The 6,000-nt window shown below is 48.6% G+C and overlaps 1 long non-coding RNA gene across 1 annotated transcript in view; it reads left to right on the forward strand.

The window, feature by feature from the left end:
- The window catches only part of LOC149440567 (uncharacterized), a 60,705-nt gene extending 56,566 nt beyond the window's left edge, over positions 1-4,139 (forward strand). Inside the window, exon 2 of the long non-coding RNA XR_016307568.1 lies at positions 1,541-4,139. This is a non-coding gene — a long non-coding RNA (uncharacterized LOC149440567). The remainder of the gene's footprint in view (positions 1-1,540) is intronic.
- Positions 4,140-6,000: the final 1,861 nt, after the last annotated feature.

A 6,000-nucleotide genomic window follows, 5' to 3' on the forward strand; every position in this document is an offset into this window, starting at 1 on the left:
TGAGGGACCCTAGTGCTGCAAGACAGGTGTGCTAGCCCCTAAACTACTGTGCAACCAAAGAGTTTGGCCAACTTTAATTGTAACCACATCAAGGTTATGGTTAAGGTCAGACGTGGCTGAAATGCGATCGACATTTTGCCCCCTTTGCAGTGTATGTTCCTCATGATACAAAAATGGAAATTCTTTACGGACAACATTGGCTAGTTGACTTTTGGATCTTCTGTACCAAGCCAGCTCCATAAAGACATGGTTTGATGAGTTTGATGTGGAGGGAATCCAGTGTCCTTCAGAGTCCTGTCTGCCACCCTGCTGAACACTTTTGGGATGAACAGGAATTCTAGAAGTCTTCTCATCTAGGATGAATACCCGACCATAAAAATGCTGTTGTGGTTGATTACTAAAGCATACAAAGACGTAATAGACCATTGTTAGCTTCCAAACATCTGGTAACAGTTTAGGGAAGGTCCTTTTCTTCTCCACCCTGACTGTGCCCTATGCACAAAGCCAGATGCGTGAAGGTATGGTTTGGTGTGGAGGAACTTGAATGGTCTGCACAGAGCTCTGTCCTCAACCCTACTGAACACCTTTGGGATGAACGGGAGTGCTAATTGCAATCCAGGTCTTCTCTTCCGGCATCTATACCTGACCTAAAAAATGCTGTTGTGGTTGAAAACTATAGCACACAAAGACATATTAGACCATTGTGAGCTTCCAGACTTCTGGTAACAGTTGAGGGAAGGTCCTTTTCTGCTCCACCATGCCAGATGCATGAAGGTATGGTACGGCACAAAGGTATGACACAAAGCCAGATGCATGAAGGTATAGTTTTATGAGTTTGGTGTGGAGGAACTTGAATGGTCTGCACAGAGCCCTGATATCCACCCTACTGAACACTAATTAGAATGGTGAGGGTGAGACAGGCCTTCTAATCCAACATCAGTACGTGACCTCACACATGGGCAAGAATTCCAACAGAGACCCTCCAAATCTTGCAGAAAGCCCGCCCAGAAGATGGGAGAATGTTAAAGCCACAAAGAGGAGCCAAATCTATATTAATAGCCTTGGTTTTTGGAATGGGGTGGCCTACAGGTGTCCTCAAACGTTTGGTCATATGGTGTAAGTCAAGGGGGTCAAACTGGCGGCCCTCCAGCTGTTGCAAAACTACAAGTCCCATCATGCCTCTGGGAGTCATGCTTGTAACTGTCAATCTTGCAATGCCTCATGGGACTTGAAGTTTGGCAATAGCTGGAGGGCCGCCAGTTTGACACCTGTGGTGTAAGTGATTTAAAGGATCAGTCTACCCAAAATTGATATTTGTGGAATCTGATGTAGTCCTCCCTGAGCTCTTCCCTCCTCCTGTCCAAACCAGGCTTCCAGCATTGACACCCCTCTTCTCATTGACTGTTCATTGGTTCGACTACTCTAGTTCGATGTTTATAATCTGAATGGTTCATATTTAGCCATGTTGTTTTTGCTAACTTTGGAGCGGGAACGGTTTACTTTAAGCCCAGCTGACGGTCTGATGTTTGTTTTCTTGCAGAGCTTATTTCCGAAGTTTTGTTCCTCAGTTCCAAGAAGCTGCCTTTGCCAACGGGAAGCTTTAGAGCGGGACGGAAGAGATGGCCTTACATCAGAGGCAACAAATGATTTTGGACTTTTCTCAATGAATTGCTGAATTTCAATGTTTTTATACTTTTTTCTTTATTGTGCTTACCTGAATATCACTGCCTGGCACCCCAAAGCTAACCCTTCCCGCCAATTCCTCTCTAAACAATCCATCCATCCTGAAGTGATGTTTTAGTAATAGGCCTAGTGGGCTGAGCCAGCCCTTGAATGATCGTTTGTCTTGGATGCTCCAGAAGCGAGATCTCTTTTCCTGCCCACCTGGGAGTTATAGGTGTTTCCATTCTCCTGTTACATTCTCCATAATATAAAATAAGTAAAACTTTAGAAGACATGGTGGGAGCCCCTTATCATCGGCATGGTTGGTGTGCAAACCTAGTAACTGAGCATAGGGTTGCTGGAAATCCCCGCGTGACTGGCTGCATCCTCCATCCTGGTCAGTGTATGCCCGCCGTGGCTGTCAGTTGTTCCAAGCGCAGTAAAGAGCCATCCATACGTGGTTACAAAAGTATATGAGACATAAATCCTCACTGCTGATGTAATGAACACTTGTGTTGTGAATCCAAGAACCTCACAAGAATCAGCGCTGTGAATAGTAAATAGTGTATAGACCTCCTTTATTGTATACAAGGGTCACAGCAGATGATCACAATGGATGATGGGTGGCTTGGGAAAGGTGGACGGCCCATTCGCTCCAATGTTGTGATGATGTAGGGCAGAGAGAGCTCCTGTACCCTGAGACACGAGGCTCCTGTACCTAGTTGCCGACCGCAGATAGCCGAATGACGGCTGCACTGCGGCCGGCCAGTTCTGGGTGGACGTCATATGACGTCCTCCCAGAACACGCTCTCCTGGGCGCGCACCCGGCGATCTCCGTGATCGCTGTGTCCTACGGACACAGCTGATCACGTGATGTGGTAAAAGGCCAATCACAGCGGCCTTTTACCACGTGATCAGCGTCCAATGACACGCTGATCAGAGGGAAATGCAAGTGCCGGTTCTCGGCTGCACTTTCCTCATGCTGTCAGATCGTGAGGAAAGTACTGCCGAGAACCGGCAGTTGTCAGAGCGGGGATCGGCACCGATCATCAGGGCACTGATGATCAGTGCCCTGATATTCGGTGCCCAGCAGTGCCACCCGCAAGTTCCGCCCACCTGTGCCCAGCAGTGCGCCCACTAGCTCCGCCCACCTGTGCCCAGCAGATCACCCGCCTGTGCCCAGCAGTGCACCCACCTGTGCCACTCTGCAGTGTCACACACCTGTGCCCAGAAGTGCCACCTACCTGTGCTCGGCAGTGCCACCCACCTGTGCCCACCAGTGCCACCCACCAGTGCAGCCCAGCAGTGCTGTCAGTCAGTGCCACCAGTCAGTGTCCAGCGGTTGTGCCAGTCAGTGCCCAGCAGTGATGCCAGTCAGTGACATCTATCAGTACCCATCATCAGTGTCACCTATCAGTGCCGCCTATCAGTGCTGCATATTAGTGCTGCCTATCCGTGACACCTCATTAGTGCTGTCTATCAGTGCCGCCTATCCGTGCCACCTCATTAGTACTGCCTATTAGTGCCGCCTATCAGTGCCCATCAGTGCTGCCTCATCAACGCACATCAGTGAAGGAGAAAAATTACCTGTTTGAAAAAATTTATAATAGAAACAAAGAAACTTTTTTTTTTTTTTTCACATTTTTTGCACTTTTTTTATTTATAGCGCAAAAAGTAAAGCGCCCAGTGGCAATTAAATACCACCAAAAGAAAGCTCTATTTGTGAGAAACAAATGATCAAAATTTCATATGAGTACAATGTTGCATGACCGCGCAATTGTCAATCAAAGTGCGGCAGCGCTGAAAGCTGAAAATTGGCCTGGTAAATAAGGGGGTATAAGTGCCTGGTAGGCAAGTGGGTACCTGGCGTCCCGGAACCGACATCACCGTGGTCTTCGAAGGAAGTGGAAGGGAGGATCCTGCCTTGGAACGCAAGCCGATAGCTGTGGCCGGTAACCTAGACAATGCGTTTTGCGCGCATTCACCTCATCAAGTCTCTTAGGGGCGCATGCGCGTGAAACGCGTTGTCTAGGTTGCGTTCCAAGTCAGGATCCTCCCTTCCGCTTCCTTCGAAGACCACGGTGACGTTGGTTCTGGGAAGCCGCGGTCTCAGGATACAGGAGCTTTCTCTGCCCTAAATCATCATAACATTGGAGCGAACAGGCCGTCCACCTTGCCCAAGCCACCCATCATCCATTGTGACCATCTATTGTGACCCTTGTATCCAATAAAGGTACATCTCCAAGGGAGGTCCACACACCATTTACTCTCCCAGCGCTGATTCTTGTGAGGTTCTGTGCCAGCCGTGGGGCTTCATTTTATTGGCACTGGTAGGTTTTATATCTGTCCTGACAGCTTCATTCTAATCTGAGCATATTGGGGTGTCGTCATTTGATGTAAATACGTGCAGTTTTTTTTTTTTTTGATAAATGTGTAATTCAAGTGATGAATAAAACTGAAACGAGAACGAGACAAAACTACTACGTAGTGATAAAAGGTCCTGCAAAGTGTAACTGAGGCTCCGGATTCAACTTCTCAGCAGGTTCAGCAAAATGAGACAGGGTGCAGTAGCTCCGGTAAGGCTACACTCTACCAAAAATGGGGATGGGGTAGCCCTTGGGGGCCCAGAGTTGAACGTGTACAAGACCTAATGGGGGCACCAACCAAATGGTCTGGGATTCCAAAGACTTTTAAAGTGGCTGTAAACCTCAGAAGTGAAAAATGAACAAAACACATCCTCATATAGTGTATATTTGCCTCGGTTCATAGCAGTTAGTGCGATTTCTGGCTGCCTTGTACTACCTGCAGGAGTCACTTCTGATGGTTTTTCCTGACAACAGGTAAACCTTGGGGACAGCCCACCCCCCTCCAGCACACAGAAGGTGATTGGCAGCCTCAGCTGTGCATGTTTCTTTAGGACGCTGTGTTGAGGTTGGGGTTTGTCCTTTTCTTCCGCTCAGGTCTCAAATTACACCCAGCTCTCTGCTGTGCAGTGTGTGATATCAGATCCTTCTAGAAGATGAGGAATAAATAATAAAACTAAACTGTGTAATTTTGGGGGGCGTGGCCAACTTCGCATGCAGTAGGATGTGTGCTCGGTGAGCTCCTCTCTTCATCCTGTAATCTATCCTGATTGGCACCTCGTTCTCCGGCTAAAACTGCATTTTGGGTCCCCAGGGTGTGCGCCGACCCCTCTACTGTCACTTGGTGCCCTGTTTATCCTGATCCAAGATGGCTAAAAGGGGGAAAGGAACTCGGGCCTTGCCTGAGTTGGCTGGGCAAGATGGTGGTACCCCGATCCGTGCATCCAAGAAGAAGCAGAGGGCGGCTGGTCAAAAGTACTTTGCCAGGCCGCTCACCAGGGAAACTTCCCAGAAACACCGTTTGGACTCTGCTATTGATCCGGACTAACCTCTGGCTCACATATCTGCGGTCTGTGTTTTGCACGGGCACGAGATCCCATTCATTTGAATGGACTCTCGTGCCCCGGGACACTCAGGGAAGAAGTCACTGCACTTCTGAAAACGCAGCCCGCACAGGAACCTCGGTTCCCAGTACAGTTGTGATTTCCAGTGTGGGCGGTGTGCCATTAGAATTAATGGCACCCCCCCCCCCCCCCCGTGGGTCCGCATTCTTCTGTGTGGGTGGTGCGGCTGCACTGATTTTTGTGTGGATCCACAGCTGCACCACCCGCACAGATGTGAACCTAGCCTCAGACTGTACAGGCTGTACTCAGATCCCTCTTGCACTGGCAGACCAAGAAACTGTGTACTTTAAAAGATTGTAGAGAAGAGAGGGCTGCAGATAATCTGGTACAACTTATGTAGGAGCATTTGTTTCATCTCTGTGTATCACCTGAGGTATATGGAAGGGTTTAATATCACTTTAGTTTTGACAGTAACTCATAACAAGGAAGTATAACACATCCAATGTCTTTTGGGGGACTCCCTCTTCCTCGGGATGTGGATGTTACAGGTAGCTATGGGTACTTGGAAATGGTGAACCCAAAAAATGAAGCTTGACTAATTATTTCCTGCTTCTTGTTTCTACCGTATATACTCGAGTATAAGCCGACCCGAATATAAGCCGAGGTACCTAATTTTACCACAAAAAACTGGGAAAAACTATTGACTCGAGTATAAGCCGAGGGGGGAGGAATAGTGCCCCATCGTTAGTGTCAGTGGGGGGAATAGTGCCCCATCGTTGGTGTCAGTGGGGGGAATAGTGCCCCATCGTTGGTGTCAGTGGGGAGGAATAGTGCCCCATCGTTGGTGTCAGTGGGGGGAATAGTGCCCCATCGTTGGTGTCAGTGGGGGGAATAGTGCCCCATCGTTGGTG

The sequence above is a fragment of the Staurois parvus genome, unplaced genomic scaffold (genome assembly GCF_062004578.1).
Source record: "Staurois parvus isolate SC_StPar_1 unplaced genomic scaffold, SC_StPar_1.0 ptg001069l, whole genome shotgun sequence".
NCBI lineage: Eukaryota > Metazoa > Chordata > Amphibia > Anura > Ranidae > Staurois > Staurois parvus.